Genomic DNA, 22,796 nt, shown 5'->3' on the forward strand with positions numbered 1-22,796 from the left:
TTCCCTTTGTATATCTGTATTTAGTAATTTTTCTACAGTGAATCTTAATTGATTTTATAAGTACAATAAATTTTAAAAATAATTCATGTTTTGGAATTGAGTATAGAAAGCTAGCCACACTGGATCTTGATAGATTGAGGTACACTTTATACTTTGTCAGCAGTTAGGTCAGAAGCCACATCCTCATCTGAGAGCTGAAATTGGGTGTGGGGAGGATGATTATAACTCAAGAATTGTTGAGTGCTCAGCTTGTAAAGAACTCCAGAGCTGCTGCTAGGACAGTCTTCTCCTCCATCCTGAGGATGAAGTCACTGAAGCCCTAGCTATGAGGTCATGAGTCCAAGTTCACATGGCTACATGGCTAAACCTGGTTTCAAGAAGTTCTTTTCTTAGAGGTCACAGATTTGTGAAACATTTGCTGCTATGTCAGGTCTGCAGGCCTATGAATATTTAAGAATTTGGGATTTGTGTCTGCATTTAACAATCAGGAGTATTCATATAAAAATCCAGATGTCTAAGTTATCTTGAGAAAAATCTTGAAAAGCCATACTTCATGTTCTTTTCCTAAGGTAACAGGTGGAATGGGACACGGATTGCCCATTTATGAGGGGCACAAACTTTTGTTCTCCATTGATCTCACAAGAACCACCTGGCCCCATAGGCCTTGGAATTAGCAACTTCTGTATACTGGCCCCAAACAATGAAACAGTGAGAGCGTGATTCTTCATTGATAGTAATTAGGATCACCAAACACCATTTCTCAGAATGTCTTCTCAGAATGCTTCTTTTCCTCCTATACTATGTCATTTGGGAATCATTACTGAAGAGTGAAAAAAACTCATTACTGAGCTATTACTCAGTAATAATGAAGTTCTTATTAGAGTGAGAGGGTGATTCCTAAACAACAGCTTCGAGCACTTAGTGTCAGACTAAGTTAGGAAACAAATGTGGATTTGTCAATCCTATGATACCTGGATAGTCAGAAAAGAGAAAGCAGCAGAGGAGATGGCTCTGGCTCATTGGACTTTCCTGAGATGAGTTTTAGACAGCAGGAGGTAACATTGCCTTCTAAGTGTCTTTTTTCCCTTGACTCATAAACCTTCCACTTATATTCATTTATATAGTTATTAATACTTGATTTTTAACTCTGACAGCACCATGAAGAAAGCACATGTTTAATCCACAATGTGAAAAATGCATTGCTAAGTCTTGACTTGAGTTTAAAGTCAAGAGGATGTCTTAGCTGTGATGTTATTTCTAGAGTATCCCCTCTGAAGGCAAATTATCAAGATTTGTTAGAGATACCTATTCATGTGCATCTTACTAACCCTTTTCCAAGATGGAAGCGGATTCTGAGATGGATGTTAGCATGACAATTAAGGGTAAATGGCAGGACATTTTACTCAAGAGGCAAAGAAAAGCCATATATGGTTTAAATGGGATGCCAAATAAGGTACTTGCTTTTCCCATACTTTATAATGCTGACACTTACATCTTGAAGACATTGTAAGTTTGGATTTGTTTGGAGGTTCCATTATACACTGTCATACATGCAAAAAATTTTATACATGCTATAGTTAGAGATTCCAAAGTACTTTTGGTTATTTTATACTTTTCTAGAATAACTCTCATATGTTGGCTCTGAATGACCAGATGACTTGCTTACATCTTTATAGCTGCATTATTGAACTTGACCAGTTTTATTTGAAGGAAAATATTAATCTAAGCAGAAGCATTCAGAACATGTGTGTAAATCATTTCTCCCAGTACACATTCGTTTTGTTGACTTTAGTTCTCAGTGTCTCACCAAGCTGCCTCTAGCACCATTTTCTTGTTAATCTAAATAGAGAAGTCGTCTTCAGTCCTGCATGACTGTTTACAATTTTGCATGACTGTTGATCAATTTTGTTTGATTTTTAAAAGTTTTAAAATTTTAAATCAATTTTGTTTGATTTTTGTTTGATTTTTTAAAGTTTTTATTAAACCTAAAGAGAATACTTAATATTTAAAGCATGCCACTTTAAACATCTTTTTCCTGGTTTTATTCCTAATTTAATAATTAGGACATGAGAAACTGATTGATAAATAGTTTTTGGCTTAAAATTACACACTTTTTTTTTTTTTTTTTTTACACAATGCTTAGCTATGGCTTTTGGCCAGCGTTTATTCCTTGCACGTCATTTGTGAATGCCTTCAAATAAAAAACGTGCAGAGTTGAATTTATATTTTTGGCTTCAGAGACAGCATAAAAACTGTTTCCATTTTAATTTTAAGCTAGTTCTGTAAAGAGATATAATGCTACTTAAATTTTAAACACATCAAGAATCTCAAACGGGGCTGTGTTATGTTATCACATCTGGTCGTTCTTTGCATTAGGATTATTCCTAATGTTTTGCAATGTTCACTACTTGGGCATCCAAAATCTCAATAACAAACCAAGACCCTACAGGGTCCCTATTCGAGAGATACTATCAAGAGTAAAGAATAGTATTGAAATACACTTTTGTCTTTAAGACCAGTTTTTAAAGTTTTGGGTTCACGGGTTTCTCTGAGAATCTAATGAAAGCTGCATAGCCTTCTCCAGAAAAAGGCACACACAATGGAAAAATCTGAATATTCAGTAAAGCTCTCATCATGTCTCTAAGTTTATAGATCACAGGTTAGAGAGCCCTGTGACAAACTGATATAGATACATGTTCATAGATATGTATGTATGCACTGTATATGCTATAGGATATACATATATTTAATTTTTTAAAAACTTCCTTTAAAATCTCCTCAAGTAGTTGAAAGCTCAGAAATCTTGGTTGCGTCTAAGGATTGTTTACTTCCATAGAAGGCAGGTAGATGTACTGAGTTTTAGCAATCAATATATTAATGAAATAAGAATGTGTCTAAAACAAGCAACTGACCTAAAGGTAGGTTATCTAACTGCAGCTGTATGACACCATCATACCCTCATCCCTTCAACAGTTTTTGACTTCTAGCATTCATGACATGCCAGTTTTCAGATATGTTTATAAAAACAGATATTACATTCATTGTCTTCAGTCACATTCAGATCAACATGTTTCTAATTTTACTTTTGATGTCTTCTTTGGATACAGGACAAATTGAGAAGTTTCTTGTATAATTCCAAAGTTCTTAGAAATGTCTTATTAGGTTTTTTCATAATTTTCAAGTATTTTGAGTTTTTATATATTTCTTTTTGTTTGTGTTTTCTGTTTTCTTTCTGTTATTCTCAGAAAACATACCGTGCATGATTTCAATCCTGTGGAATTGATTGTAATTTGGTTTTTATATAGCCCTTTTAGTTGAATGTTTTGGATGCACTTAAAAAGGCTGTTCTGCCACTGTTGGTTATAGTGTTCTTCATATGTCAATTAGATCAAGTTGGTTGATATATCTTTACTGATTTTTGTCTATTTTCTCGATTACTGAAACTGGAGTGTTAAAATCTCCAAATATAATTGTTGTACTCGGTTGAGTGGTATTCCTCCAAAATCTATGTCTACCCAGACCTGTGGATGTAACCTTATTTAAAAATAAAGTCTTTGCAGGTATAAGCAGGTTAAAGTGAAGTGGGGCTGGATAAGGGTGGGCCATAATTCAATGGTTGGTGTCCTTACACACCTAGAGATCTGGACACAGAAGTAGAGGGGAGAAGGCTATGTGAAGAAGGAGGCATAGATTGAAGTTATGGTCAAGGAATGGCAAGGACTGACAGCAAACACCAGTAGCCTGAAGAAGGAAGGAAGGATCCTTCCCTAGGGCCTTTAAGAGAGCATGTCCCTGCTGATACCTTGATTTCAGACTTGTGGTCTTTATAACTGTAAGACAATAAATTTCTGATGTTTTAGGCATCCCTCCCCCACAAAAATAAAAGGTGTTAGGATGCAATAATTATTTTGACAGATTTCTCTGGAAAGCTTTAAATTTTTTAGAAAGCAAAAATACTCCATCACTATCCTTATAGCAATCAACATGTAGTCAGATGCTTTAGCTAGCATAGTCTTACTAATATTTGTGTCAATGAGTAGGGTTGTAGTATTAAGATTTTCAACATGAGGTGGCGGGCGCCTGTAGTCCCAGCTACTCGGGAGGCTGAGGCAGGAGAATGGCGGGAACCTGGGAGGCGGAGCTTGCAGTGAGCTGAGATCCGGCCACTGCACTCCAGCCTGGGCAACAGAGCCAGACTCCCTCTCAAAAAAAAAAAAAAAAAAAAAAAAGATTTTCAACATGGTAGCAAATATTTGTCCTCTGAACTACCAATTATAAGGTCAAATTCAAATAAAAGTAAGGACACAAAGATGAGAACCCTCATCCAAATTTTGACGTAGATTATTATTTATCAATCATCAATAGACTCTGTGCCAAGCACTGGGCTGGGCGCTGTACCTTTTGAGGATTCAAAGGTAGAGTAAAAGCAGTCCTGTCCTCAGGGTGCACTGGACACTGTGCGGGGGAAGACATACAACCAGCGACACCGTAATATGGGCCATCAGTACTCTAATAACGCTGACAGGAGTGATGTTTCAGAAATACTTCTCAGTTCGTGTTTCCTTATTGGCTAGCTACGCTTTCTCTCCCCGCTCCTTGCCGATCTTAAGGAATCCCAGAAAAGGGCAGACCACAGCTACTCAGGAGAGAAGAGCGGTCTTGGTGAGATTGCAGCAAGAAGGGGAAGGTTGGTGGGCGTGGTGGCGAGTGCCTGTAATCCCAGCTACTCTGGAGGCTGATGCAGGAGAATCTCTTGAACCCGGGAAGTGGAAGTTACAGCGAGCCGAGATAGCGCCACTGCACTCCAGCCTGGGCGACAGAGCGAGACTCCGTCTCAAAAACAAAAACAAAATCAAAAACAAAGCAAACAAAAAGGCTGGGAGTGGTGGCTCACGCCTGTAATCCCAGCACTTTGGGAGGCCGAGGCAGGTGGATCACCTGAGGTCAGGAGTTCGAGACCAGCCTGACCAACATGGTGAAACCCGTCCCTACTAAAGATCCAAAAATTAGTCAGACGTGGTGGCACATGCCTGTAATCCCAGCTACTAGGGAGACTGAGGCAGGAGAACAACTTGAATCAGGAGGCGGAGGACTCAGTGAGCCAAGATCGCGCCACTGCCCTCCAGCCTGGGCAACAAGAGCAAAACCCCGTCTCAAAAAACAAAACAAAACAAAACAAAACAGACCAAAAAAACCTGTACTAGAATAAGTGCTAGTTCTCTCTTTTCTTTAAAGACAGGCAAGATGCAATGTTTTAATTCTCATTTTACCTAATAATAAAGGATGTACCGTTAAAATCAAGTAGGAATTTATCCTTGTCTTATTGTCATTTTTAAAAAATTGTGCTATTCTGCACAGGACCAGTTTCTCTAGAATGTTTCCTTGCTGACTTTTCCTCTAGTAGTATCAATTATACTGAAAATCACTTGTATTCTTTTGCTTTATTTTACTGGGCACCATCAAACTAACAAAAGAGGAGAATAACAGAGAGTAGAAGAAGATGGAGGATTCAAGGGAATAGGACACTTGTGTCCTAACCTCCTCCTGGGTATAGATCCCAGGTTGGGGAACTCTTTCCACAAGCCCAGAGAGAACTGGTAACAAGAGGGCGGGGCGCGTGCGAATTTCGATCCAGGCAGGGCCTCCTGGTGGAGCGCCTGGGATCTCACGGGCACCTGGCCCCCGGGCGGGCGGATTCAGCCCCTGGGGAGCAGGCGCGGGAGGAGCCCCGATTGATTCTGCACGGGATGGGCCAGGACTCACACGGCCAAAGGCGGCGCCCAGGCAGGGGGCGCGGATCCAACACAGCTCCTTCCCGGCCCAAACCGAATAAAACTCCCAGCAGCCCACAGTGAGACCCAGTGGAAAAGGCGCCCTCTGCCGGAGAGGCACAGAGGGGTGGAACTGGAAGAGACAAAAGCCAAAACACCTGAACATTTATTCCAGCGACTAGAATACTTCAAGGAGGAGGCAAGGGGAAGCCGTGCCTTGTCAAGTTCCTTCTCAGCACACCTCACTCCCAACTATCCTGCAGGATGGAGGTGTATCAGGAAAAAGAGAGCAGCCGGATCCCTTACCTGAGATCTAAAGAGGCCACATTTTCTTCGCAAGCGTTCTTAAGTCAACTGGGAGGACAAAGATTGCCTGAGTGCTTGGCTTATATGGTTTCATTTCTGTTTTCCAGTTGTCCCTGTAGGCATGGTCAATCTCTGCATAAACAAAAAGAATAGGTTTAGGAGCAAAGTATCCCTGAAATTAAGATTCTAACTGTTCCCTTTCTAAGTGTATTTTAAAAAGTCACACCCAATTTCTTGATGTTTTGGATTTATTATTATTATTATTATTATTATTATTAAAGACAGGGTCTCACTCTGTCGCCCAGGCTGAAGTGCAATGGTCCGATCATAGCACACTGCAGGCTTGAACTCCTGGACTCAAGCGATCCTCCAGCCTCAGCCTCTCAAAATGCTGGGATTACAGGGGTTAGCAATTTCTCCCGACTGCATTTTGTTATTCTAATTGCGCAGCTTTGTCTAGTAAATGATGGAGGACTCAACGGAATAGGACACCTGTGTTCTAACCTCCTCCTTTTGGGTAGAGATCCCAGGTCGGGGGCCTATTCCACCTGCCGGAACAGAGAGGTGCGGCTGCGCGTTTCGGTCCGGAAGAGGCCTTGTATCAGTGGTAGTTCTCCCTGCCTTTGTATACCTCTTCTGTTAGTTTGATGGTGCCCAGCAAAATAAAGTAAGAGTACGACTGATTTTCAGTATAACTGATACTACTAGAGGAAAAGTCAGCAAGGGAACATTCTAGAGAAACTGGTCCTGTGCAGAATAGCACAATTTTTAAAAAGTGACAATAAGACAAGGATAATTTCCTACTTGATTTTTAATGGTACATCCTTTATTATTAGGTAAAATGAGAATTAAAACATCGCATTTTGTCTGTCTTTAAAGCAAATAAAGAACTAGCACTTATTCTAGTGCAGGTTTGTTTTTTGTTTGTTTGTTTTGTTGTTTTTTGTTTTTGATGGAGTCTTGCTCTGTCACCCAGGCTGGAGTGCAGTGGTGCGATCTCATCCCACTGCAACCTCTGCCTCCCGGTTTCAAGCGATTCTCCTGTCTCAGCCTCCCGAGGAGCTGGGATTATGGGCATCCGCCACCACGGCCACCTACTTTTTGTATTTTTAGTAGAGACAGGGTTTCACCATGTTAGCCAGGCTGGTCTAGAACTCCTGACTGCAAGTGATCCACCTGCCTTGGCCTCCTAAAGTGCCGGGATTACAGGCCTGAGCCACCGTACTCAGCCTTTAGTGCAGGTTTCTACATTAATCTTTCTCTCCTTTGTTCTTGTGAGCCGACTATCAAGACCAGATTAGGATATGTGGTTGTTTCCTAAGAGACCTATGCTTGGGGGACGTGTGTTTGTTTTGGGAGTATGTCAGTATGTATGTGTGTGTGAGTATGGTGGGCAAGGGAAAGAAAGATGAGATCCACCCTCTCAGTTTAAGGTAGCCTAGGTCTCAGGAAAGAAATGAGGTATGAGCTGCATAACATTTGGGTAATGAAGCAGGGCTGTGAAGAACCAATAGGCCTCCAATATCTCCATTGATGGCCATAGGCATGGAATCTATGAAATGGATGAGAGTAGGTTCCAGGTCAGGATCATGACCAGGGAGTTGAGAATTCACTTTTCTTTCATTCAGAAGACCAATTTTAATTTTTCCACCCAACAGGGGTCAGCAACACACAGAAACTTGTCTTAACTAACTCTTTCCCCTTCTTTAAAATATTATCTATATATAGATAATTTCTCCTGCTTTAAAAATTATCTATAAAATTCTCTCTCTACATACATTGATAATTTTTAAAGGGGAAGATATATACATAAAGATATATATGTTTACTATATAGATAATTATGTATATATAACTTTTATTTTATATATTTGATAAAACAAAAGGGAAAGAGAGAGACATATGCGTGTGCACTCTCTTTTTTACCCAAGTACCTATGGCTTTCTAGTGCTTTGCAGAGTACTTTGAATAAGAAGGTTCAGAGACATCTGAACATTATCTGTGAAATTTTGCTATTCTGATTCTTTTAAGGTGGTATATTATAAAATTTTTAAATGTACAAAGTTACTTTAAAACAGCCAGTGGGTTAGTAGTTGGTAATGCTAGTAGCTAATAGTAGATGACATGTAAGTGCTCACTATGCCACTATGCTGGGCAACACAAGCAAATACCGCACGTACATTATAGGACTTGATTCTCTCCAGCCTGATAATACCAGCGTGTCTCAGGCTTTCTGTGTGGTATCCACTGCACTAAACACTTCAGTATCCACTGCACTAAACACTTCAGTGCATTTATTTTTTCTTAACCTTACAAAATGGGAACTGCTATCAATTCCACCTTAGAAATGAGAACACTTTTGATTACCTCTGTAAAAAAGAAAAAAAAGGAAAAATGAGAAAATCAAGGCTTAGGAAGGTTAAATAATTAGCTTAAAGTCACACTGGTAGTAAGTGGCGGCACTGAGATTTGAGCAGGCAGACTGGTCTTCGCCGCTCTATTTATTATACATTTTACACTATTTTACAGAGGAGTTAGTTGAGATTCTTTAGAGGTAAATCAAATCATGTTACTCTTATTCAGTATCCTTCACTGATTTCCCATTTCTATCAAAGTAAAATCCACATTCTCTATTATCACGTACAAGGCCCTCTGAGTTCTAGTTCCCTGTTACTCTGACATCACCTGCTACTGCTTTCTTGTTCTCTGCCAGCCATAGCTGTCTCTTTGCTCAACATGCCAGGCAACACTCTTCTGTCTCAGGGCCTTTGCACTTGCTGTTTCCTCTTTTGGGAATGCTTTTTTCTCAGCTATCTGCATGACCTCAGGTCTGGTGAAGCATCACATCAGGAAGTTAGGGACTACTCTATTCCAAGTTGCTACCTTCCTTTCTACTCCTAATCTTGACATTCCCTATCCTTCTGTCATTCCTTATATTTTTTCTTAAATGTCTGTGTTTTAAAATCCATCTATTTATTAACAGTTATTCTTCCTCTTTAAGATATAAACATCACAGAGGGTGGGTAATTTTGCTTCCCTGTTTAAATTGCAGCATCAGCATTTACAATAGAATGTAGCATAGTAACAGGCACTCAATAAGTATTCGAATGAATGACAAGAGCTTAGGAAACTCACCCAAGTTCACACAGTTAGCAATAGGTGAAGTGAACTTTCTTACAAATCCAGTATTGGATTTATCCACCTATCAAACACATAAACCATCTTCCTGGACTCTTCTTAGAATTCCCTTGGTCTTTAATTATAATAGACTGGGTAAGCATGAATAAACAAACCAAACAGGAAAAAGGCAGCATTTGTTACTGTCTCTTAAAGTGGGATACTTTAAAGTGAGATCAAATCAGAGGCCAGGTCAGGGAAAGGGGACACTGGTCTTTAACAGAAAGGGAGTTGACAAGTGATGAAGTCAGGAATGTGCTGATGTTTCTGGGCTGCGTGAAGGGGCGAAGTGTGGGAAGGTCCTGGATGAAGCTGGTGTTGGGTTAATTAATTAGGGTGGGATGCCTGTGCATTAAGGGGAGGAAGGAACCAAGGGGATTGATTTGGTGTAGACTGGAGTCTCAAGTAGCATTTACAAAGGATCCTGGAGGCACAGGAAGGATGGGAGAAGTGTTGGGTACAGCTCAATTTGGCAAGTGGCCAAAGAAACATGTCAGATATTAGTGAAAACAGGCCACAGCTGCTGCACTTTACAAGCTAAATGGCAGGCCTTTCCTTAGCCCTCCCCCACCCCAGCCCATCTTATGTCTTGTAATAGTTATTTTCTTCCTGAGACAGCCAGCCATAACTCAGTTCTCACTCGAGGGCACAGAAGAAGCAAAAGGATGCCGAGGCTTCATTGCTAAGGGAAGAGGGTTCAGAGCATGAATGAAAACTCAATTTATCCTGAAGCTGAGAATTTAAATGTTAGTGTATTGAAGACCCACCTCTTTCATTCCCAGGATCATTAAAAAAAAAATCATGGTTATTTCTCTTTAATCTCATGATATCTAAACTTGTCATTTCTAAGATTTCTAGAATACTTAAAAGTCTTTGAAAACTGTTTTCCTCTTCAAAATGTATTCGTACATTTTGCATATTTGTATATTTCTCCTTTCTAGAAAAAAGATCCTAGATAGTTCAGAGTAAAATAAATGTGTGTGTGTGTATTTTTATACACACACACACACACACACACAAAAACACTGAAAGAGAACACATGTTGTTACTGAATAATACAATTTGGTTAAGCTGCTTGGTGGCATCTCTTCCCCTGTCTTTCTTACCCTTTCCCACCCTTACCATACAAAACTTTGCAATTAGGTGCATGGACTCTGGAACTCATAGCTTCGTTTCAATCCAGGCTCTGCCACCTTCTGGTTGTGTAATAGTGCCCACATTATTTAGCTTTTATTTTCCTTAATTTTCCTCATTTGTAAAATGAGGCCAAAAATAATTAACTAAAGGACATTCATAATAAAATAGTATTAAATGTTAAATATTACTATTATTTGCAGACATTACAATTTTTTTTTAAGTTCAGGGGTACATGTGCAGGCTTGTTACATAGGTAAACACGTGTCATGGGGGTTTGTTGTACAGGTTATTTCATCACCCGGGTACTAAGCCTAGTACCCATTAGTTATTTCTCCTGATCCTCTCCCTCCTCCCACCCTTCACCCTCGATAGGCCCCAGTGTGTGTTGTTCCCCTCTATGTGTCCATGTGTTCTCATCATTTAGCTTCCACTTAAAAGTGAGAATATATGGTGTTTGCTTTTCTGTTCCTGTGATAGTTTGTTAAGGATAGTGGCTTCCAGCTCCATCCATGTTCCTTCAAAGGACATGATCTCATTTTTTTTTATGGCTGCATAGTATTCCATGGTGTAGAAGCACCACATTTTCTTTATCCAGTCTATCATTGATGGACATTTAGGTTCACTCCATGTCTCTGCTACTGTGACTAGTGCTGCAATGAACATAGGCGTGCATGTGTCTTCATAATAGAAAGGTTTATATTCCTTTGTGTATATATACATCCTTTGTGTATTTTTATATTCCTTTGTGTATATATATAGAGAGAGATTGCTGGGTTGAACGATCTTTCTATCTTTAGGTCTTTGAGAAATCACCATGCCGTCTTCCACAATGATTGAATTAATTTACACTCCCACTAAAAGTATATAAGCATTGCTTTTTCTCTACAACCTTGCCAGCATCTGTTATTTTTTGACATTTTGATAGTAGCCATTCTGACTGGTGTTAGATGGTATCTCATTGTAGTTTTGATTTGAATTTCTCTAATGATCGGCGATGATGAGCTTCTGTTTCATATGATTGTTGGCCACATGTGTCTTTTTTTGAGAAGCGTCTGTTCATGTCCTTTGCCCACTTTTTAATGAGGCTGTTTATTACCTCTTATAAATTTGTTTAAGTTCCTTATAGATGCTGGATATTAGACCTTTGTCAGATGCATAGTCTGCAAAAATTTTCTCTCATTCTGTAGGTTGTCTGTTTACTCTGTAAATTCTTAAATAATTTTTGTACATATTTGGAACTTCATATTGGCTACTCATCGTTTAAAGTCTAAAGGGGGTGGAAAACTGGTTTCTTAACTGGTTTTATACAGCACTTAGGAAAACTACTTCAACACTTTTATCATGTTGAGGAAAAGAAAACATAATTACAGTTCTAGTCAAATGATGCTTCTTATTCTTGATGAAAATATAAATGTACATGGCATATGAAAAACCCTTCTATTTGGTGAAATAAAAGTTAATATAAAATTAAGAGCAGGTTCAACATTTAGGAAGTGAATTTATTAAGTTTTCTTAGTATCAATTTTTCTTTCTGACATTGTCCAAATGTTGTGTGAAGGTTTTTAAAATTATTTATTTATTTGTTTTGGTAATAACACTCATTTGAATGCTGAGATGGTGTAAGGTCCATAACCCCAGGAACTACCTGCTGTTTAAGATGAGGAAAGTGGTAGTTTATCAAGCACATCTGATAAGAATGAAGATTTTACTGCAATTTCTTCCTTGATTTCTTCTAACATGAATTGATACCTATGAGAGCATTGTAAAGTATGGATAAAGCTTGTGAAAAGCATTGAAACCAAAGTAAATCCTATGTAAGTTATCAATGAATAGATTTACCTTAAATTGCTAATTTTAAGTGCTTTATTGGTTAATCAGTTGTTCTGTGGTCAGCTGATTATTTAAACTAAACGAATTACTGATTTTTAAAAATCAGGTGCTGAACCTTGTTAAAGCGACTAGATATAAAAAGTCGCATAAGACAAGTCCTGCCCTTAATAGAAGTCATTTTGTATTAGAAGAGATAGAAGTTATCATCTTTTAATTGTAATGCACATGGTAATGCTATGAGAATATAGGATCAGAAGGATGCTAAAAAGACAAGGGCTAATTCTTCTAGAAGTAAGGGGTGTGGGTGATCTTGAAGGATGAACAGAGGTAACACAGTGTCAACTCAAAGAGCAGCCAGAGAATACTTGGTGTTTCTGGTACATGCAAATAGTCTGTTGAAGCAGGAGTGTAGGTTGCGTGGTGGAGACTGTCATGATATGTGACTGGAAAAAGGATAAAGCTGAAAACAAGGCAATGATGATGAAAATGGAGAGGAAAGTATTTACTTGATAAACATTTTGAGGTATGATAGACAAGACATGGTGACTAATGACTGTGAAGGTCTAGGGAGCTAGAAATTGGGGATAAAGTGGCTTGAGTTTGTAATATTATCTGAGATAGGAAACACAGCACAAGTTTATTTTTGTTTTATGCTTTGCTTTTGCTTGGCAAGGATGTGCGTATTGCTAATTCAGATTAAAGTATTTTGAGTTTAAATATTTTGTCACCATGCAACCAAAACTACCTTTGCCTTACTGTCTCTGGTATTCAGCTAGTCACAGCATCCTCTTAACTTGTATTTGCATTGTGTCACGCATCTCATGGCTGGTCTCATTCATTTTTCATCTCTTATGGAATGTTGTGTACCTTTTTCAGGGCTCTTAGTTTTTAATGCTAGTGACAAGAATAGAATTGGCTAGTACCAACTAAAATAAAACAAAGAAAGCTCTATGATTCAAATAGGACACATACCCAACAATGTAACCCATGCCCCTGGGCACAGTATTCCAGGTGACTGTTTTGGGCCTTAGAAACTTCTAGATCCCCAACCAGACATGAGAGTTAGCAAAGGAAGTAAACAGTTCATTTGAGTGCACCAGGAAACTTCTCTCCACTCACAGATACATTCCTATTCCTGAGAGTTATGCACAAGTCAATAAATATTAACTAAACAGTTGCAAATACAACTAAATAAAAGCTGAGACTTTTAAAAATCACTCAAGAATATGCACATTGTAAGCCATTTCATAGGAAACCGCTGCGTGTTTGTTTTTGCTCTATTTCTTAACACAGTTTCTTAAAAAATCAGCTTTGGGCCCAGGTGCGGTGGCTCACACCTGTAATCCCAGCACTTTGGGAGGCCGAGGAGGGCGGATCATGAGGTCAGGAGATCGAGACCATCCTGGTTAACACAGTGAAACCCGTCTCTACTCAAAATACAAAAAGCTGGGTGTGGTGGCAGTCTCTTGTAGTGCCAGCTACTTGGGATGCTGAGGCAGGCAGATCACGAGGTCAGGAGATTGAGACCATCCTGGCTAACACGGTGAAACCCAGCTACTTGGGAGGCTGAGGCAGGAAAATGGCGTGAACCCGGGAGGCGGAGCTTGCAGTTAGCCGAGATGGCGCCACTGCACTCCAGCCTGGGCTACAGGGCAAGATTCCGTCTCAAAAAAACAAAACAAAACAAAACAAAACAAAAAACAAAAAAAATCAGCTTTGGCAGAAGAATGGAAGATCCTCTGTAAATGAGTACTTGAGAACTTGGGCTGTGTTCATAATTTTCTTCTTAAACTGAAAGCCTTAATTCACACTACTGATGGATGAGCCATATATTTTCTCCCTTTAAAACTGATTTCTAATTGTAGTGTAAAATGTAAACATAGGCTGGGGTGCGGTGGCTCACGCCTGTAATCCCAGCACTTTGGAAGGCGAAGGTGGGCAGATCTCTTGAGGCCAGGAGTTCGAGACCAACGTGGCCAACATGTGAAACCCCATCTCTACCAAAAATACAAAAAAATTAGCTGGGCATTTTGGTGTGCACCTGTAAACCCAGCTACTTGGGAGACAGAGGCACTTGAATTGTTTGAACCTGGGAGGTGGAGGTTGCAGTGAGGCGAGATAGGGCCACTGCACTCCAGCCTGGGTAGCAGAGCGAGACTCCATCTCAAAGAAAAAAAAAAAAGTACACGTATAAAAGTGACGTATATTAAACAAAAGCATATTTTAAGAGTTTTTAAAACAGATGAAGGCAAATATTCTTTTGGTTTATTAATTTATATTTAGATGTTAGTCTAAGAGTACTTTAAAGTACATATAATTGTGACTAGTATTTAATTTTAGAGAACAGTTATCCAATTTGTGGACTCAAAGCTATATGAAGTTTTAAAAAATGTCATTAACTTTTTACTTTTGGTCTTGTTGTAATTAATTTGTGTATTTTTTCAGGATGAGGATAGAAAAATGAAGCAAATCAATTCTGCTCCTTGAATATAGCTCTAGTACAAAGTCAGGTGGAGTTGAGAAGATTTAAATTACTCTGGAAACTGGAATAAAGTTTCTAATGACGTGTACATTTAGATTTATTTACACCAGTTCTTCCAGTTACAATGTAGAATTGAAAAATGGATTTAAATGATAGGAACCATACATATTTCAATGCTAGAATGTCTTCATTGGAGAGAAAGAAATACAGAGTCAATAATTTGATAGCATATTTTATTTTTTTCCTGTAATTTGTACAAATGTATGGGCTACACATGCAATTTTGTTACATGCATAGATTGTGTAGTGGTCAAGTTAGGGCTTTTAGGGTATTCATCACCCAAATAACGTACATTGTACCTATTAACTAATTCCAAATCATCCTTCTCCCTCACACCCCTTCACCCTTTCAAGTGTCTATTATCTATCATTCTACTCTCTACATCCATGTTAAGACATTTTTTGTTTGTTTTTAGCACCAACTTATGAATGAGAACATGAGATATTTGTCTTTCTGCTCCTGGAGTGTTTAGCTTAAGATAATGACCTCCATTTCCATCCATGTTGCTGCAGAGGACATGATTTCATTCCTTCTTAAATGGCTGATAGTATTCCATTGTGTATATATTCCACATTTCCTTTATCCATTCTTCCACTGATGGACACTTAGATTGATTCCCTATCTTTGTTATTGTGAATGGTGCTGCAATAGACATACGAGTGCAGGTAACTTTTTGATATATTATTTCTGTCCATTTGGATAGATACCCGGTAGTGGGATTGCTGGATTGAATGGTAGTTCTATTTGAGTTGTTTGAGAAACCTCCATACTGTTTTTCCATAGAGGTTGTACTAACTTACATTCGCCTCAATAGTGTGTAACGGTTCCTTTTTCTCTGCATCCTCACCAGCATCTGTTACTTTTTGTCTTTTTAATAAGCGTCATTCTTGCTGGTGTGAGGTGGTATCTCATTGTGGTTTTAATTTGCATTTCTCTGACGTTGATAATATACTTTATAAAGAGTTAAAAGTTGATTTATTTAAAATCTTCAAATGCTTTAAATATCTAATAACTCTTATTTGTGGTTTCCAGAAGAAGAATTGAGTCAGTATCGCTGGTTGTTCTGCTCACAGTAAGGGCTCCTCTCTGGCATAAACAGTTATTTTACTCATTTCCTTTTTTAACATTAAGCTTGAGAATGTAACAGTTGCTAGAAAAGGAAAACAAAAGTTTTTTAGACATAAAAATCTTAAGAAGATATTTTTAAAAAGTTTTAATACTTGATGAGTTCATTTAAAAGATTTCAAAAGTATTTCAGATTTGACTAATGTACTTATGTCAGAGTTCTTATCAGTTTTGAATAATTTCATTTTCAATTCATTTAAACTTGAAATGCTAGTACAGACTATAAAAATAATAAAATTAGTTATTTAATATTGATTAAAAGCTATCGTGGTAGTTTTAATTGATCATTTCAGTTTTATTTTTTCCTCAGTTGAGGTTACTAGCAGAGCCATTTCTAAATACATTGTTGACACGCAGAATTTTCCCTCAGAAAGTAATCCTCTCTTTCTTACCATGAAGCCAGAAACCTTATGTATTTCCTTAATTAAGATTACCTACTGTAGAGACTCCATTTCATGTTCTAGAATTTTCTTTCATTTTCTCTGTTAAAACTTCTTTTGTCTTTCCTCTTGGTTTTGAGCTCTGTTCCTAGACCATCATTAAAGCATTAATGGCCAATAGGCCTTAATAATAAGGTATGCCTTCCAGGCAACATCTTTCTATACTTCTAAGGCAAAGTAATTTTAACGAAAAAAAATCAGGAGTGCTTTATTTGAAAGGGAGCCTTTTCATTGTTTCCCCACATCATACTTCTAGAATCTGCTTGCCTAGTTTGGTGCAGTAATTTCTAATAATCCCACAGAGCATTTTATAGGTCACAACTTGAAACCATATGAGAGTGCTGACTTGATGGGCATTGTCATACTCTAGGGCAGGGTTCTGAAAAGAAGATGATGTCCCTTTCCCTCCTCCACCCCAAAGATATTTGGTAATGTTCGTAAACATTTTTTATTGTCACAACTAGGGAAGTGCTACTGGCAACTAGTGGGTAGAGGCCAGGTATGTTGTTCAACATTCTATAATGCGAACAGTATCCTCCTACAAGGATTACTTAGCTCACAAATGTGAATAGTGCTGAGGTTGAGAAATCCTGCACTAAGACAATACCAGCCTAGGATGCAGATAATTAATCTAGCCAAAAGGCTTTCCTTTTAGTCTGGAATCAGAAGTAAAGTAAATTTTGATTTACCACCTAGAGTGGCACAGCTATTTATGAGATAGTCTACTACTTTCTTGCTTTGGCAAGAAAAGTAGTAGACTTTTGGCAAGAGATAAATAGTTAAAATATATATACTTTCAAATTGGAATTTAAATTAAGCATTCTGTAATAAATGAAATAGGGAACTTTAGAGTTTTGCCTTGGTCATTAATATTATAATTTTAGAAATAACACTTTTAATGCTTTTTCTTAGTGTTATTTCCCCACTCAGATTCTTTTCATTTTCTCCAGTTTGGGGCAGATAACCCAGCAAGCTTCTTGGGTTTGTGTGAATGCACAATATTTACTAATATTTACTGTATTTTCTTCTGTTTCTTTAAGTTACATCTTTCTATGTTTGAGTTCCTCAAAGCTTTCTATAGTTTGAATCATTCACGAATTTATTCATTAAATAAATGTTTATTGTCAATTGATCCAGATAAAGTATGTTAGGGCTACAATAATGAATAAAATGGACAAAAATCCATACAGTCAAGGAGTTTATGTTCTAGTGGAACAGAGAGACACTAAGTGAAAATACACCAGAAAATTGCATAGGGATGAGTGCTATGGAAACAAGAAAGGAAGAGAAGAGGGAGTTTCAGGGTGAGGCATGGAGGTAAAATTTTAAATTGATTGACAGGTAAAGACTAACTTCAAAAGTGGCATCTGAGCAAATACCTGAAGAGGATTGGAGAGTGAGCTGTGTGGAATTCTGGGAGAAGTACATTCCAGGAAGGGGAAACTACAAGTGTGAATGTCCTGAGGCTGGAATGTGCTTGGTCTGTTTGAGGACAACAGAGCAGTCCGCATAGCTGGAAGAGAGCGAACTGGAGATGAAAAAGCAGCAATGGAGTCAGGGAGGTGATGGATGAAAGGATCATGTCAGAATTTACAAGGTTGTTGGAGACATGTTGGCTTTTACCGAGTGAGAGAGGGAGCCATTTGAGACTTTTGAGCAGAAGCATAACAGAATCTGACTTGTGTTTTAAAATGATCACTTTTGACACTTGCTTATACACTGTTGGTGGGAATGTAAATGAGTTCAGTCACTGTGGAGAGAAGTTTGGAGATTTCTCAAAGAGCTAAGAACTACTATTGGACCCAGCAATCTGATTACTGTACATATACCCACAGGTTCTACCAAAAACATGCACCCATATGTTCATTGCAGCACTATTCACAATAGAAAAGACATGGAATCAACCCAGGTGCCCATCAATGGTGGATTGAATAAAGAAAATGTGGTACATGTACAACATGGAATACTATGCAGCCATAAAGAATTAAATCATATCCTTTGTGGCCACATGGATGCAGTTGGAAACCATTATTCTAAGCAAACTAACACAGAAACAGAAAACCAAATATTACATGTTCTCACTTATAAGTGGGAACTAAATATTGGGTACTCGTGGACTTAAAGATGGGAACAATAGATACTGGGGAATACAAGTGGGAGGAGGGAAGAAGAGGGGCAAGGAGTGAAAAACCACGTATTGTCTACTATGCTCAGTACATGGGTGACGGATTCATTTGTACTCCAAATCTCGGATCATACCTTTATAACAAAGGTATGATTAGACCTGCACATATATCCCTGATTCTAAAATAAAAGTTGAAAATAATTATCAAATAGTGTTGTAGAATTCCAAAAGAAGATAATTTATTAAACTAAAATTTTAATAATTAAAATAAATAAAATGTTCACTTTTGCCCACTATCTGGAGAATAGGCTAGTGGAGAAAGGGTAGAAACAGGAAGACAGGGTAGAAACCTGTACATGGTGTCTGGACCAGGGCGCTTGAACCTAGAGTGGCAGATCTATTGATGGATTTGATTTGAGAACAAGAGAGGAGCCAAGAGTTTTAGCCAGGGCAACTGGGGGACCAGTGTGCTAGATTGTTTTACTGTTTACCAAATATTTTAGTTTTACTCCATGTAGGCTCCCTTCCTGTAAGGGGACAATACACCTCTTCCCTGTGGAAAATGGGAAACCATTTGACTTGCTTGATCAATGGAAGTGGTCAGAAGCTTTAAGAGCCAGCACTTGGTTCATGTGTCATTTTTCCTTTTGCCACAAACCCAGCAATTTTCCAGATAAAAGTTGCTCTGTCAGTCCGGCTCCTGGAGTAAAGCTGATGTGGATGGCAACTACAGGAGACAGGCAGCAAGAAATAAACCTTTGCTTTTGGAAACTGGTACAGTGTTCAGTTCATTTATTGCTGCAGCAGAATCCAGCTGAGCCTGACCAATACAGATAGGGTGGGCATTAACTGAGATGAGATGTCTGCTGGAAGAGCAGGTGTTGGATGTGTGTGGAGAGACCAGGAGTCTCAGTTTAGGTAAGTGAGATTTGAGATGCCTATTAGACATCCAAGTGGAGCTGTCAAGTAGCTGGTTGTCTATAAAGAGCTGGAGTTCAAGGAAGAGGTCGTGGGTAAGGATCTACATTTGAGAGTCATCAGCCTGAGACTGAACAAAATTAGCAAGGGAGCGTGTAGATGTATAAGAAGCCCAGGAACTGGGCTTGGGAGTATTCCAACAATGAATAAATGAGACTGAGAAGGAGCAGCAGTAAAAGAGGAGGAAGACTAGGAGAGCATATTATCCTTTAAGCAAAGTGAAGAAAGTATCTCAAGAATGATCAGCTTGTCATATGGTACTGATACATCAAGTGAGGTTAAGACTGAGAATTGACTTTGTGATGCAGCAATGTGGAGGTCATCAATGACCATAACAGGAACAGCTTAGACAAAGTGGTCTGTAGGAAAGCCTGAATGAAATGGGTTCAAGAGGGAATGGTAGGAAAAGAGTGAGTCATCAAATATAGATAACACTTCCAATGAGCTTTCCTGTAATATGGAGCAGAAAGTGATAGCTGGGTGATATGGTCTGACTCTGTGTCCCCACTCAAATCTCATCTTGTAGCTCCCATAATTCCCATGTGTTGTGGGAGGCACCCAGTGGGAAGGACCCAGTGGGAGGTGATTGAATCATGGGGACAGGTCTCTCCCGTGCTGTTCTTGTGATAGTGAATGGGTCTCATGAGATCTGATGGTTTTAAAAATGGGAGTTTCTCTGCACAAGCTCTCTCTTTGTCTGCTGCCATCCATGTAAGATGTGACTTGCACCTCTTTGCCTTCTGACATGATAGTGAGGCCTCCCTAGCCATGTGGAGATGGAACTCCATTAAAATATCTTTTTCGTCTTAGTCTCTGGTATGTCTTTATCAACAGCATGAAAACAGACTAATGTACTAAGGAAGGAAATGGGGCAAAAAGGTGTTTGTGTTTTGCTTTTTTTTTTTTTTTTTTTTGGTGAGATGGGTAAAGTGAAAACTTACTGATTTGCTAATGAAATGATCCAAGAGAGGAAAGACAATTGATGAGGCAGATGAGGGAGGGAAAATTGCTGGAGACATGTCATTTAATAGGCCAGAAGAGATGGGATGTGGTACACAAATGGAGATGAAGGACCACATACAGTCCATTTACAGGAAGAGGATGGGAAGGAAAGTATGTGGATATAGATGGGTGTGGGGTGAGAGCTTGTAGAACTTCTGGTTGCTTCTGTTATTCTCATTAAAAATGGAAGCCAGGTCATCCACTGAGTGCGAGGATGGGGAAAGAGCTGCTAAAGATTTGACATAGTTGTGTGTTTTTCTCCATCTATGTTCAGTTGGATGTAATGTAGGTGTGGAGTGATGGAAAGATGCATATAACCATGGTTGGAGGTTTTCCTAGAAAATTCAGCAAGGCAAAGGAGGATGAAGTGTTTGGGGGTATATTCGGGGGAGCAATTACAGTTAACAACCATGGAATTTTAGGTGGATAAGGAGAGATGTGAGGAAATGGGGGCATTGAGAGACAGTGAGAAGACGGTACTGTAAATGGATTGGTGAAGTTGGAGAAGTAGAAGGAATACATTGCAAAAACAGAAGCTGTTAGAGAATGGGCTGCTTAAAGTTGAGATTCTAGAAAGGCTGCAATTGGTAATGGCAAAGGCTAGGGTATGTCAATGGAAATGAGTAGGGTGTAGGACAAGATCCTGGAAGTCTTTTACTCTGAAGTTGTTCTATTTAATTCATTTTTTTTTTCTTAAGCATTTTGTTTCATTGAAATTCCTCAATTAAACTCATATTTCTTGTGAGTTCCATCCATACGGATTTCAAATCTAATGAAAATGGACAAAGCCAAATTGAATAAGGAAGGAGTTTGTTGAGTATTATTTCAATAATTAAGATGTGTTTATATCAAAGATGACCTAATCACTCATTAAAGTCTCTAAATATATTAGACAGTTAAAAATTGGTTATTTATTTGTTTAATAAATGGCTTCATGCTACCTTTATAAATTATTATCTTTAATATCACTCTTCTTACCATCATCTGTTGAACTATTTATATTCTTAAGATATTGTTTAGTGTTGGGCAATCACTAATTGTTATGTTGTGAAAATCAGATAGGAGATACCTAATTATTCAAAAAGGTGAATGTATTGTTTATCTTAAACAATGGAGAAAGTCCTGTTTTATACTTGTGAAATCACAGAAATATAAGTTAACTTTGAAGCATCAGTGCTGCAGGTCAATTTTGGATGCTTAGAAAAACTTGATGGTAATCATTGAATTTATATGAAAAAATAATTACAAACAATTTAAAGTCTGAGATTAAGAATGAGACTTATTGCTAAGAAGAAGATAAGGTTATTGATCCTAACCTGACTGATTTTATATCAGTCTTTTACATTGACATTTGATTGATATAAATCTCATACAACCCCAAATTTTGGATTAGTTTTTTTCCAAATGATTTCCAATGAATGCAAATTCATATGTATTTCTAATTTACATATATGTTATATAAATTTTATTTTATGACTGATTCTGAGGTTGTTAAAGGTCTCTAAGGCAGAAATTGTTATCTCCCAATTATCCTTCTCCTTTCTTTAATATAAATACCTGATTTTGTCATAGCATTTTACAGCTTAAAGACTGCATTTTCCAGGCTTGAAAGCAGCCCAGTGAGCTTTGGGACTAGGTTGGGGAATTTTAGGTGGTTCTTCTTAGAAGTCTTCTTTAAAGTGAGCATGCATGCCCTTCTTTTCTCCCTCTGTCTAGTTTCCTGGAACTCAGATATACACGTGATGTCTGGAGCTCTGGCAGCCATGTTGGATGATGAGATGAAGGAGTTACCAGCACTAAAATTGGCAAAGAAGACCTGGAAGGTGTCTGGGTTGCTGAAGAGCTCATGAAGCCACTGCATCAGGCTGGACTGCTGAATATCAGTTTTCTTGACAGAACAAAATCTTGTTTGTGTAAATCACTATTATCCAGGTCTCTTTTAGTTGCAGCAAAATTCAGTTTCTACAGATAAAGTAAGAATCATTCATTCTCATCCCACCCATATGTCTTTTAAAGAAATTTTTCTTTTATTGGCTGATCTTCTGATACCTCCTCATTTCTCTATAACTTCCTAGGGAAAGACAAACTTTGGGTGGCCCACTGTTTTCATGTACAAGATTTCTAGCCATTTGTCTTGGTGTTCCACATCTATGACAGCAGTTTGATCTCATTATGAAGTAACAGCTCAAACAGTAGTTCTACATGAGGATGAGGGTGGGGGAGTTGTAGAATCATTTTGGGGAGTTTTTCCAAACTACACATTCCTAGCTCCATTATCTCTGCAGAGATTCTGATATTCTTTATCAGCTCACATTTGAGACTTACTTATCTGTAGCACATCCGCAAGTTTTTACTTGCTTCCAA

The 22,796-nt window shown here is 38.3% G+C and overlaps 1 long non-coding RNA gene across 1 annotated transcript in view; it reads right to left on the reverse strand.

Annotated features, from left to right (window-relative positions):
• Nucleotides 1-22,578, reverse strand: part of LOC105547769 — a 33,585-nt gene extending 11,007 nt beyond the window's left edge. Inside the window, exons 1-2 of the long non-coding RNA XR_001007266.1 lie at nucleotides 21,990-22,578; nucleotides 6,078-6,209 (exon numbers count right to left, since the gene is read on the reverse strand). This is a non-coding gene — a long non-coding RNA (uncharacterized LOC105547769). The remainder of the gene's footprint in view (nucleotides 1-6,077; nucleotides 6,210-21,989) is intronic.
• Nucleotides 22,579-22,796: the final 218 nt, after the last annotated feature.

Source organism: Mandrillus leucophaeus, unplaced genomic scaffold, assembly GCF_000951045.1.
Source record: "Mandrillus leucophaeus isolate KB7577 unplaced genomic scaffold, Mleu.le_1.0 Scaffold396, whole genome shotgun sequence".
Taxonomy (NCBI): Eukaryota; Metazoa; Chordata; class Mammalia; order Primates; family Cercopithecidae; genus Mandrillus; species Mandrillus leucophaeus.